We start from the raw sequence: 13,261 nt of genomic DNA on the forward strand, positions 1-13,261 counted from the left end.
GACGGCTGGGGACCAACACCATTGTGGTAGGGTCACCTCCCTAAGGAAAAAAAAAATCTCAAGGCAACCTGACTATAGACGTACATGACAACATCCCTCGCGACCTTGTCACATGAGATCACTTAATCAGACTGCATGTTTGTGTGTTACCATATATGAGAGGCAAAGAAGTAGAAAATATATAAAAAAAACTACGCCATGTGGCATTTGGGGGTCAGTTCTTCGAGTGCAAACCTAAATGAGCCGAGGTGGCACGAATAAAGTTGCTTCCTGGAAAGAAAAGCCTCCGTGTCACGACTCTCTGTGCGAGAACCCTGCTACATCATGACACAATTACAAACACCTTTTCTGAGTCTCACCTCGTTGCAGGAGCTGAGGGGTTAATACCGATTTCCCGAAGCCAGTGTTTTAGGCTGGAGAAGCTTATCTCACTCTCCCCAGGATTCTTGGTTCACCCTTGTAGTAACATTTAAATTAACTTGCTTCGATGGTCCAAATGTCAGTCCAAATGGCAGACTACACAAGATAGAAATGTGCTCACATTAGCAGAAAAACAGAACAAAACAAAACAGACAAAAAAACCCCAACGTCCGCAGGCCTGCCCATAACAGCTGACTCAAACCGCTTGTGAGCTGATGTCCCCCAAGAGGATTCTGGCTTTTCCTTCTTGAATATTTTTTGTAGAAATGGGGAGAAGGGCATGGGGACATTAGATAGTGTTCAGCCCATGGAAATAGAAGTCTGAGGTAAAAGTGATAGTAATGGATAACATTCCGCAGAGAATGGAGAGGGCGCTAAGCAGTTTATACACGGGGTCTCATTTAATATTCACGGATGAGGAGGTATAATTATCCTCATCCTCATTCTGCTAACGGAGAGGGCGAGGCCTGTGGTCCTACCGCTGGTGGGAACTTCAAAACCCTACGTGGCTTGCCCACAGCAGGTCAGGAGCACAGTGGAGGACACAACCCCAGTAGTTGAACCCCGTCTCCTAAGGTTTATTCTTTGTTAAACAGTTTCTAAGATTTACCATCACGATGAAGCTTCATTTGGGAAGATGATTACTTCTTTGCTTTTCTAATGGACTAGACGTGGAGATTTTTCTTTACAGAGAAACCCTCAAAGACCCTCCTTTTTTGGAGATTTTGGTTTTGGAATGCTTGTAAATTTTGCAAATCTAGCTTATGAGATAACGCATCTCTCAAGAGGCTCCTGTGTGTGGGTGTATGTGTGTGTTGTATGTGTGTGCATATGTATAGGTCCTTTATCCGAATGCTTACAAATGTCAAGAAAATATGCAGTTCTTTTTTCCTGGGTCTCTTGTGTTCTCTATGCACTGTCTGTGTTCTGTGTTCTCTACCAACACCCTCTCTGTTCTGTTCATCTTAACCAAGCCTTTGCAAAAGCTGAGGTTTGCTTTCGTCTCAAAACATTATATTCCCCTGCTCTCAGTTTAGCTCTTTTCTATAGCTATCACCCAACTGGGGTTATTCAGTTAGATGAAAATTTGAATTCTTAAGATTACCAAAATAAAATTTGTGTGTGCTTAAAATTCAGCATATGGGGAACTCTCTATTAAGGAGTAAATGTAGATGTATTCTGGCTTTGAGGACTTTTTTTTATGATGATGTTTAGGCTGCAATATTTAGTATGCCTCAGGAATAGAATTAATATCCTTTGTAGAATGTTTATGTTTTTATACTTCAATTTCAACTTAAAATTTAAAGTCTCTGACTCTCTATAATTAAACACTATAAGACTACTCAGTGCAACAACTATTTAAGGATGTTTAAGTCTAAATTTCTTCCTTTAAACGAGTGATTTCCCAGTTGAATTCCTTCATTCAATACATTTTCATTATAGAGCCACTACCTTCCAAGCACTGTGCTAGGTGTGGGGGGCTTCAGCCCTGAAAGGCAGATGTGGCTGCTGCCTTATAAACACATAAAAATAGGGGTGCCTGGGTGGCTTAGCCAGTTAACCGTCCAACTTTGGCTCAGGTCACCACCTCACCGTTTGTTGAGTTTGAGCCCCGGGTCAGGCTCTGTGCTGACAGCTCAGAGCCTAGAGCCTGCTTCAGTTTCTGTGTCTACCTCTCTCTCTGCCCCTCCCCCACTCACTCTGTGTGTGTCTCTCACTCTCAAAAATAAGTCAATATTAAAAAAAAATAAACACATAAAAATAGACCACACAAGGCACTATGAAGGAAACAAAGGAGATGTGGGGCTCTACGAAGAACGATCAGGGAAATTTGCTTCACGAAGGAGGTAATCAATATATTGTATGACTTTGAGTAACTACTGATAAAAATGTGGATGAGAAGAGGGTGGGTCTCAATAGACCATCTCATGGCAATATGGGATCCAGTTTCCTTTCATTCAGTCTTAGTTTCTATATGTGGCTGCTGAACTGGAGCGATTGCATATGGATGCAGGCTGGCTGCCTTAATTGCTGACTTGTTAAGTACGTTGTTAGTATGTTGTTAGTATATTGCTGCCCTGAAGGTCTGCTGTTGATAACTCTGGTCTATGGGCCTATGGTATCTTTTTTTCTTTTTTAAGTTTTATTTATTTATTTGAGAGAGAGAGAGAGAGAGAGAGAGAGAGAATGAGTGGGGGGCAGAGAGAGAGGGCGAGAGAGAGAATCCCAAGCAGGTTCTGTACCTGCAGCACAGAGCCCAACGTGGGGCTTGAACCCATGAACTGTTAGATCATGACCTGAGCCAAAATGGAGAGTCAGATGCTTAACCAACAGAGCCACCCAGGCGCCCCTCTACTGTATCTTCTGAGGAGTCTGCTGGTGCCTGAATACTACTAGGATTGCCAAACTAAGGAATCCAGACCACCTTGTTCCAGGCATCCAGAGTCTGAGTGTTAGGATTTGAAAATTTTTCCACTAGTGCTTTATTAGCTATAGAATTAATTAAGAGCCCCCCCCCCAGTCCACCTGGGGGATTATTGCTGGGCCCCAGATTCTCTACTACTTCGGTTGGGGAGATCTGATGACTCTTAGAGGTACAGTTAAAATCTTTGCAGTCAACATCCTTTCCACCTGATACATTTTTTCCCCATTTATTTTAGAATCGTCATCATCATCTCCCTGTTTAGGGGTTCAGTCCCCATCCCCATCACTCTCTCCACTGCTCCTATTGCCCATACGTAGCACGTACATTGCCCTGAATCACGTTTTTAAGAAATCCTCCACCCCCACCCCACTAGAATGTCAGCTTCTTGAGAGCAGAGACCCTGCTTATGTTCCTAATGGGCATAGTGTCATGCAGAGAGAACACGGCCTGGCACAAGGTAAGCTCTCCCCAAACACTGGGGGAATGAATGAACCAAACGCATTGGCCTCCTAAAATGGCATCAAGTCCATTGGTCCTTTTGTTGATGTATGTTGTCAATCACAGGGAAATTCCCCTTCTGAAATTCTCAGGGGCATTTTAAACAGGGAATCCTATTTACTCAGCTCACACAACACTTTCTGATCACGGAGACAGTATCACATTTACTTTACTGTTTCCATGAAAACCCTGTCCAGATTTTCTCCGTACCATTAGGAGGTGGAACACTGAGTGATGGAAAGTTTCCCGTGCATTCTGTCTCCGTTCATCACCCTCCCCTCAAAGAAACATGCCTTTTTGTCCATCTTTTGTTAAGATCCCCAAAGGAACTTTTTTTTTTTTCACAGAAAAAGTTTTCAAAACTTTTTGGTAGGCAAAAAACTATTTCTGGATGAGTAACAAGAAGAAAGTGCCCTTTAGATGGGGTGGTGGGTAAAGTCGCCATCCTCTCTCTTACTCCCCAAGATTTCAGGGGATTGGCTGGAGAGTCAGGATTTATTTCATCCCCCCAGCAAGCCTAGGCTACTGCACTGGTCTCCTGTCTCCCGTGCTGCTGTCTCATCTCTACTTTGCCTTTGTTTCTGAGAGTTTCACTCAACAAAGAATTGTGTGTTGATCTATTTTTCCTTCAGTAGTTTGAAGGCTTTATTCTATTGTCTTGTTTTTGTTGAGCAGCTGTGTGCAACTGTCATTGTTTGCCTGAATGTCATGTGCCTTTTTTCTCTGACTGCTTTTAAGATTTTTCTTTTCTTTGTTCACTTGAATATGATAAGCCTTTGTTCATTTTTTCTTCTTAACTAGTTTCTTTTAGAAAAAAAGTATCCTGTTTGTGTCTTATTGGATTTCTTGGGTCCATTGGTTGTTTTTTTTTTTTTTTTTTTTAATCAACTTGGGAAAGTTTTGGCTGTTATTTCTCTAAGTATTTTTCTGCTTCAAATCCTTTTTTCTCTCTTTCTGGGACTCTACTGAAACATATATTGGGCCTCGGGATTTGTTCCCTAGGTCACTGAGGTCCTGCTTCAGTGTTTTATTTTCTCTATATGCCTTAGTGTGGATCATTTTTATTGGCCTGACTTTGAGTTCATCAGTACTTAAAAATTTTTTTTTAAATTAGTTTTCTTTATTTTTGAGAGGCAGAGAGAGTGTGTGTGGGAGGGACAGAGAGACAGGGAGACACAGGCTCAGAACTGTCAGCACAGAGCCCGACGTGGGGCTCAAACTCATGAATTGTGAGATCATGACCTGAGCTGAAGTTAGACGCTCAACCTTCTGAGCCACCCAGGCACCCCCCACTGTTTTCATTTAAAATTGTGGACATAGGGGGGCTGGCACCCAACTCTTGATTTCGGTTCAGGTCATGATCTCAGGGTTGTGGGATCAAGTTCTGCATCGGGATCTGTGCTGGGTGTGGAGCCTGCTTAAGATTTTCTCCCTCTTCCTCTCTCTCCCTCTCCCTCTGTCCCCCTCCCCTGCTCATGCTCTTTCTCTTAAAAAAATTGTGAACGTATCTATAATACCTATTTTAAAGACATTGCCTCCTGATTCCAACAGTTCCGCCATCTCTGGGTATGTTTCTACTGATTTCTTTCTCTTTCTGATTTATGTCACATTTTTCCTGATTTTTGTCCACGTCTAGTAATTTTTTCTAACATGCTGGATATGTGGATACTATGTTGTTGGGAGCCTGGATTTTTATTGTCTTCCTTTGAAAGGTGTTGAGTTTTGTTGTTATGTTGGGTTTCTTTTTTTTCCTGGCAGGCTTGATTTCATCAAGACTTGTTCTTTAAAACTGCTTTTCTTTTCATTTTTAAAAATATTTATTCGTTTTGAGATTGAAAGATAGAGAGTGAGTGGGGGGAGGGGTAGAGTGAGAGGGAGAGAGAGAATCCCAAGCAGGCTCCATGTTGTCAGCACAGAGCCTGTTGTGGGGCTGAGACTCACGTACTGTGAGATCATGACCTGAGCCAAAACCAAGAAGAGTCAGACACTTAACTGACTTAGCCACCCAGGTGCCCCTGGTCAAGGCTTGTTCTAAGGGCTTGTTAGGATGAGACTCATGGAGTGTGGTTTAGCCTACTCCTAGAAATGGCTTACTGGGGTCTCAACCGATTGCCTGGGCTTCCAGTCATCTGTTTCTACTCTGGCTGCTCAGAACCCCGTGTGAGCCCAGTAGTGTGTGACCTCTGTGATCCTCATTCAGTTTTTGGATCCCCTGGTGACTCCTTCTGCAATGCTTCGGCACATGCACAGTTTAATATCCAACCAAAGGGACCTGCACGAAGACTTCTGCAGCTTGTAGCTTCTCTGCATAGCATCCTTTTTTCCTGCAGCTTTCTTCACAAATTCTAGCTGCCCCAGCAGACCAAAAGCCTGACACCTGTTTGCTCTACCTTGTCAAATGGCTACCGTCTTTGGATTTGACTTCCCTGGGCCACCGTTTGGAAATTGCATGGACAGGAAGCTGAGGGGGATGTAGCTTATCACATATTTCCCTTATCTTCAAGGCCACAGCCCTACATTTTCTGTTGGCCGATGCCCCAAGGCAGCTGCACCATATATTTTGTCCAGTTTTGTAGCTGTTGTGACAACAAGCTAAGTCCATTGGTCATTATTCTGCATGGTAGAAGTCCCAGTGTCTTCCTTTTCTCAGAGCTCAGAGTAGAGCCTGGAACTAAGTGCTGCTGTTAGTTGAATGAATGCACAGTGATTTTGTTCTGTGACCTGGCTAGGAGCATGTGGTAGAGCTACATACAGGACCTGTGTCTCTGGCTTTCTGGTCTGGACTTTACTAGGCTGTACTGTGTGGGGCTTCATTTTTCCTCCGTGGTTCTGCATTGGGGCCCAGGATTCATGCAACATACCTTTGTGGAAAGAAGGCTTAAGTTCCCTATGGTTGACTTCTTCTCTCCTTTATGAAATTGACACCCACACTTGCAATGAAACCACATTTAACCTTTCAGGATTCACTTTAGGGGACTAGCGGGGAAGCACAGGGAAATGTCCAGTGTTTTTCAGTACTCTCTTCCTAGCTTCCTTCTTCATTTCACAAAGCCACGGAACACTGCTTAGAGTATCTGATGCAACCATGGGCTACTTTTCTGTCTTCTGGAATTGTCCTAATGCTAAGCCTAGTCCTTCTGGAGCAACTGTCTATTGATTTACATTCTTTTAAGCTGATGCTGAGATATTGATTTCTATTGAAGCTATTTCCTGGGAGTGGCCGCAGTAGGCGAAGTAGGGTTGGGAGATTGTGTCAGGTCAGAATGGTGGGGCATGGAGGGAAGAAAGCCTCTGGAAGCTGAATTCTGCTTATGAGACATGCAGGCCTGGTCAATTTTCTTAAGCTCTCTAGGCCTCAGTTTCCTCATGTATAAAATGGGAGTAATAATACCTATCTTCTAGGTAAGGTTAATGAGTTAACAAGGTGAAACTCCTAGTGTGGTACCTGCCTCAGGGTAAGTTCTCAATAATGGTAAATGTTACTTCCCTTCTTCCCTCTCTCCCTTCCTTCCTCTCTTCTTTCTGTCCTTCAGTCCCTTCCTTCCTTCACTCCTTCCCTGATCCCCTCCTTTTCTTTTCTTTTCCTTCCTTCCTTCCTTCCTTCCTTCCTTCCTTCCTTCCTCCCTTCCTTAGAGAAGACAGGGTAGAAAGGAGCAGTATGTTTTGTTATAGTGATGAAGAGCACTTAATAAAAACCACTTCCCTAAGGTGTGATTGAATCACAAAAAGCTGTAGAACATGGTTTTTGCAATCAGCCCACTCTCAGTTCAAATCTTGGTTCCCAAGCTCACGACCTCTAAGACTTTAGAAGAGTCACCTCTTCAAGCCTCAGGTTTTGTTTGTTTGTTTTTTTGTTTTAAAGTTTACTTATTTATTGTGTGTGTGTGTGTGGGGGGGGGCTGGTAGGGGCAGAGAGAGAGAGAGGGGAGAGAGAATCCCAAGCAGGCTCTGCACTATCAGCGTGGAGACTGATGCAGGGGTTGAACTCACAAACTGTGAGATTATGACCTGAGCTGAGATCAGGGTCTGTTGCTTAACCAACTGAGCCACTCAGGTGCCTGAAGCCTTGGTTTATTCAGCTGTGAAGTGGAGGTAATAATTCTGGATGGGTATTATGTTAAGAATTGAATAAAAATTGAATAAATGGAAAGCAGCCACCTGAGCCTGCTATGGCTGTGCTCAAATTCTCTCTCTCAGTTCGTTCTGGACAAGTTCCAGAACAAGCTCCAGGATGAGCTGCTTGGTTGGTCTAGCTTCCTCTTGTCCTGACTTTCTCTCCTTTCTTCTTGCTGGGGAACATTGGTCTAGAATGGAGACAAGGGTGACATCTGAACTTATATTCCTGCCAAAACATAAATGATAAAAATTTATTTCATGAATTTCAGTTGGAAATGATCCCCCCATCCCCACCTTTCCCAACCTACTTCCTGCCCCCACATAAAGCTTGTTTTCATTCTGGGCAAGATCCTCAGGGATAGACAGGATTGGACAAATCCTCTAATAATTTATGATGGGAAATAAAGAATAATAATAAAAATTGATAACAATAGTGAATAAGATATAATAAAGTTAAGAATAACAGATAATATTAAAACAATAAGTCATCTCCCTTTGGAAATTGGAAGGCACATGCTAACGGGGAGAGACTACATGTAACAGTCTGCTCCACAAATGTAGCTCTACTTGATGCTGTTCCAAAGAGGGAATAAGACACCATCTAATGGGGAGAAAGACAGAAAAACAATGAGCTGTGATGGGAGTGGGGCAGGGGTGGTATCTGAGGAAACCCCTGCATGGGTCATCCAGGAAAGGCTCCACAGAGCAAGCAATGTTTGTGCTGAGTCTTCCTCCTGAGATAGGGGGTAAGGCAGGCACTCTACCCAGAGTGAAAAGTGGACCAAGAAATGAGAAAAAGCAGCACTTTGACCAGTGGTGTGGAAACCAGTGTGTACCAGTTTGCAAGAGCTGGATTAACTTTTCAGGAATTTTGGGAGCCAGTCACTAAACACAGCCATGATTAAAAATTAAATTATTATGGGGGCGCCTGGGTGGCTCAGTTGGTTAAGCGCCTGACTCTTGATTTCAGCTCAGGTCATGATCTTGAAGTTTGTGGATGGAGCCCAGCATCAGACTCCGGGCCCATAACGAGGAGCCTGCTTGGGATTTTCGCTCCCTCTCTCTCTGCTCCTCCTCTGCTCATGCTGTCTGTGTCTCTCTCAAAAATAAGTATTAAAAGAATTTTTTAAATAAAAAAATTAAAAAAACTTGTCACTTCTTAAATGGCACTACATTTTACTCTCATCTATCCTCTTGAGGTTACTTATTTCTACTGTATCTGTGGGGTGGAAATCTGATATAATGATATGCCAGTATGTGTCTCTTCCTGACTCCCGATTCAATGGCAATACATCAGCTGCTTGAAATTGATCATGGTGAAAATATCTACACCCTGAATACCAGCAAATGGTATGCATTAGGGCTTTATTTTGGTGTGCTGGTTATTAGACAACTATCAGCATACCACTGCCTACAACGTAGGGGAAGAGGACACCAGCTGAAGCAGAGAGACTGGTAGAGGCTGAATCAAGAAGGGCCTTGGGTGCCAAGTTCAGGAGTTTGGATTTCCCCTTGAAGTGGATAGGAAGCTGCTAGAGCATTTTATTTTTTATTTTATTATTTTAATATAATTTATTGTCAAGTTAGCTAACATACATTGTATAGAGTGTGCTCTTGGTTTTGGGGGTAGATTCCCATGATTCATCCTTACATACAATACCCAGTGCTCATCCCAACAAGTGCCCTCCTCAATGCCCATCACCCATTTTCCCCTCTCCTCCACCCCCCCACCCCATTCAACCCTCAGTTTGTTCTCTGTATTTAAGAGTCTCTTATGGGTTTGCCTCTCTCTCTGTTTGACACTATTTTTTCCCCTTCCCTTCCCCCATGGTCTTCTGTTAAGTTTCTCAAGTTCCACATATGAGTGAAAACATTAACAACTCAGGAAACAATAGATGTTGGTGAGGATGTGGAGAAACGGGAACCCTCTTGCGCTGTTGGTGGGAATGCAAACTGGCTGCAGTTGCTCTGGAAAACAGTGTGGAGGTTCCTCAAAAAATTAAAAATAGAACTGCCCTATAACCCAGCAATAGCACTGCTAGGAATTTACCCAAGGGATACAGGAGTGTTGATTCATAGGGGCACATGTACCCCAATGTTATAGCAGTGCTATCAACAATAGCCAAATTATGGAAAGAGCCCAATCGTCTGTCAACTGATGAATAGGTGAAGAAGATGTGGTTTATATATACAATGGAATACTACTTGGTGATGAGAAAGAATGAAATCCTGCCATTTGCAACAACGTGGATGGAACTGGAGGGTATTATGCTAAGTGCTAGAGCATTTTAAAGCAAGAGAGCTATGTGATCCAATTTATCATAGAAAGACCACTTGGGCTGCTATGTGGTGGCTGGACTGGAGTGGGCTTCAATTGGGACAGGGAGACCAGTGAGGAGGTTACTGAAATAAAGAAGAAAGGATGGAATCAGCCTTTGTAAGCGATTAATTATCAGGGGTAAGGGAGTGTGGCCAGTCTAAGATGGCCCCGGGTCCTGCCTTGGAGGACTTGGTAGAAGATGGCAATGCCTCTGAAGTGTTGGTGGACAGGAAGAATGTCCTGGAGACATGAGAACATTCCCGTGCATCGGACCCTTATTCTTCTGTTTCTGCTTACATCAAATCCACAAGCACTTACAGGGATTTACTTTTGCTGTATAAAGTTGGGTTTCTCTGACCTTTTGCACATGGACTGCATCCTGTAGAGGGAATCCACAGTACTGAGGTAGATCTGACCTGGCTCCCTTTATCCTGATGATTCCTTGGGTATGATGGTCTCCTCCCTGACCCTCAGTTTACTTATCTGTAAAATGGGTGTTGTCACCCACATCTTCTTCTCCTCCCCATGGAACTCTTGAGAGAAGGGACACATACCAGTGATTTTTTTTTCCAACAGTGTCAGATTGTTTTCCCCAGCTCAGGGGTGAAAACTGGGAGAGTTCCCTAGCACAGAGGGAAGCAAAGTCTAGGTAGGTGTCATTCCTGAAAAAAAGCAGGGAGCACTAACAGGGATTCTGGGTCCCCACATGGTGGCTGCAGAAGAAATGTTTCCCATCTGAGAGCATGGAGTGCAAGGGATTGTTGGGGTAGTTGTCACCAACCACGCCAGAGGAGTCCAAGGTACAACTCATTTGAGATTGGCTCTGGGACAGCTGGCAGGTGGCTAGTGCTCAGACATCTTGGTCTTTGCCCCTGAAGTAATTAGCAGTCCCCACTGAGTGAGTCACACTTGCTATCAGTCTGCAATTGTGCCGTGGGGTCCCAGGTCCAAATGTTAACTAAACCAAACACAAGGAATCACCCATATGGAATGTGAGCCCCCTTGGTTTTTGTCTTCACACCTCGTTTGTTTCCTTTAGGAGCACTTACCAAAATGTGTTTTTATTTGTTGCTTTCTTCATTGTATCTCCTCACAGTTTCCTCTCCATGGTGTGGAAGCTTGATGTGCCCAATAGTCATGTCCTTTTCACTGCCAGCTCCCAGAAGGGATATTAAATATCAATTGTTGCACGAATTAACCAAGCCTCCAGCCCATCATTTACTCTACCCTATTTTATTACACTCTTATAATTTCTATAATTTGGTTTGGTTTCCTTAAATGTGGAAGGGAAGAAATAGAGAACAGAAATTTCAGGTCACTTTCTGACAGAATGACAGTGGCCATTTATCGAGCACTGACCAGGGCTCATGCATCTTCACGGGCATTATCTCATTTACCCTCATAAGGGCACTAGCTGGGATGGTTCACTATTATCTCCATTTTGCAGATGAGGAAAGTAAGGCTCAGTTAGACTAGCTCTGCTGAGGTCTCACAGTTGAGCATAGTGGAATGGAGAATGTAACACCTAAATCGCTCTAGCTTCAAGGTCTTGATTTTTGCTTTATATGCCAGTGCTTTGAAAATTCTGGCTCTCAAGTCTGGCTGTACATTGCAACTATTTGGGAGTTAAAAAAAAATAGGTTGCCGGGCAACTGGGTGGTTAGTTGGTTAAGTGTCTGACTTCGGCTTAGGTCATGATCTCACGGTTTGTGAGTTCGAGCCCCATGTTGGGCTCTGTTCTGACAGCTCAGAGCCTGAAGCCAGCCTCGGATTCCGTGTCTCCCTCTGTCTTTGCCCCTCCCTTGCTCATACTCTGTTTATCTCTCTCTGTCTCAAAAATAAATAATAAACATTTAAAAAATATATGGTTGCTTGTCTCCCACTGTTGAGGATTCTGATTTAATTAGCCTAGAGTACGACTTGGGGCATCGGGGCTTTTAAATCTGTCTCCATTTCCTACACCCACAAATGTGTAGTCAAAATTGAAAATCATTGCTCTGAAAAGCATGACGTAAACATGGAGCCAGTCAAGCAGCTTTGTTCGGGGCAACTCCAGGCAGGGCTCACTGGGAAAGGCTTTGATAATGGTGCATCATGGCCGCCTGGGATAAATGCACAGCATAGAGAGGAGAGGGCTCTTGGTAGGATGTCTCCCTAAAAGGTGAGACTTGATGTTACTCATCTGTAGTATGGGGATGATGACAACTCTGGCATTGCTTAGCTGGGATCCGAGAATCTTAGGTCTGGAAGTAAACTTAGAGATTCTCTCTGAGGTCCAAAGAAGTTAGACGACTTGCCTAAGCCCATACAGTGAGCAGGAGGCAGAGACACAGGCCAAAACAGTGAATGAGAAGCTCCAGATTTATCACTCTGGCTGTGTGGCTCTGGCAAGTCACTGTACCTTCCTGAGCCTCCGATTCCTCACCTGGAGAACAGCCTTGATGATACTGTATCCACTCTTCAGGGTTCTGTGATGCTGAAGGGAAATTGTGTTTGCAACGTGCTTAGCACAGTGCTTGACACAGGGTAGGTGCTCCAATCTTTTTGTGGTTGACAAAAGCAGAGTAGAGAATATAGACAAAGGCAAAATGGGGCCCCAGAGGTCATCCTGGGTGGGGGGCGACATTTCAAAGGACCTGGGTCCAGTGGAGAAGGAACCCAAGTGATCCTGTAGTTGGGAGCTGATGGGGTTGGGGGTGGCTGACTTGAGGCCTGTGTTGCAGCCAGAGTTAGGGCACCTCTGCTTCGGTAAGGCTGGGTTGATAGGAAAGTGGCCCGTCAGAGAAATAGCACATCAAGTGACACCTGGCATTCCGGAAGGGACCACAACCTTGGATCTCTCCTGGAGTAAAAGCAGTCCTTCAATCTATGCTCATTGTATCACATGGAAGACTGAGTCATCTTTTGAGGGTTTGGAAGTCCATTCCTGGTAGTGCCAACATCTGTGGGAGAAGATGAGTTTTACTGACTTGAGGTTAGGGAACCAGGCTCTGTTAGAGGACTGAATGAAATGCTGCAGGTGAGGCATTCAGGACTCTGAATGCCCAGTAAATGTTAGCTAACAATAAACGTAGGGCATTGAACACTTTTATCCTGCCTGGGTTCAAATGCTGGCTTAGCTCAGTAATTATGAATAAGTGGACTTCATCTCTCAGGCCTCATTTCTCTCATCTGTAAAATGGGCTGATAGTGCAATCCCATCGTATTTTGAGGTAAGGGAACCATATGAAGTTGAGCTCAAGTTTCTGGAAGGAGGTAAGAGCACAGGAAATGGCTATCCCAAGACTGGTGTTGAAGTCTGGGTGATATGCGATGGTGAGTGTGCCCCCCAAGCCCAATTATGAGTCAGGAGGATCTGGTGAGCAATGTGGGGATGGAGATTGTTATCAACATAGAACAGTATTCACCAACTCCAGACCTTACATTTCTTTTTAAAAAAAAATTTTTTTTTCTTTAACGTTTATTTATTTTTGAGACAGAGA

General features: G+C 43.9%; 1 long non-coding RNA gene across 1 annotated transcript in view; it reads left to right on the top strand.

Annotated features, from left to right (window-relative positions):
* LOC123381574 overlaps positions 1-13,261 on the top strand; it is a 43,821-nt gene that overhangs the window by 1,409 nt on the left and 29,151 nt on the right. The window lies entirely within an intron of this gene.

This window comes from Felis catus, chromosome D4 (assembly GCF_018350175.1).
Source record: "Felis catus isolate Fca126 chromosome D4, F.catus_Fca126_mat1.0, whole genome shotgun sequence".
NCBI classification, from domain to species: Eukaryota; Metazoa; Chordata; class Mammalia; order Carnivora; family Felidae; genus Felis; species Felis catus.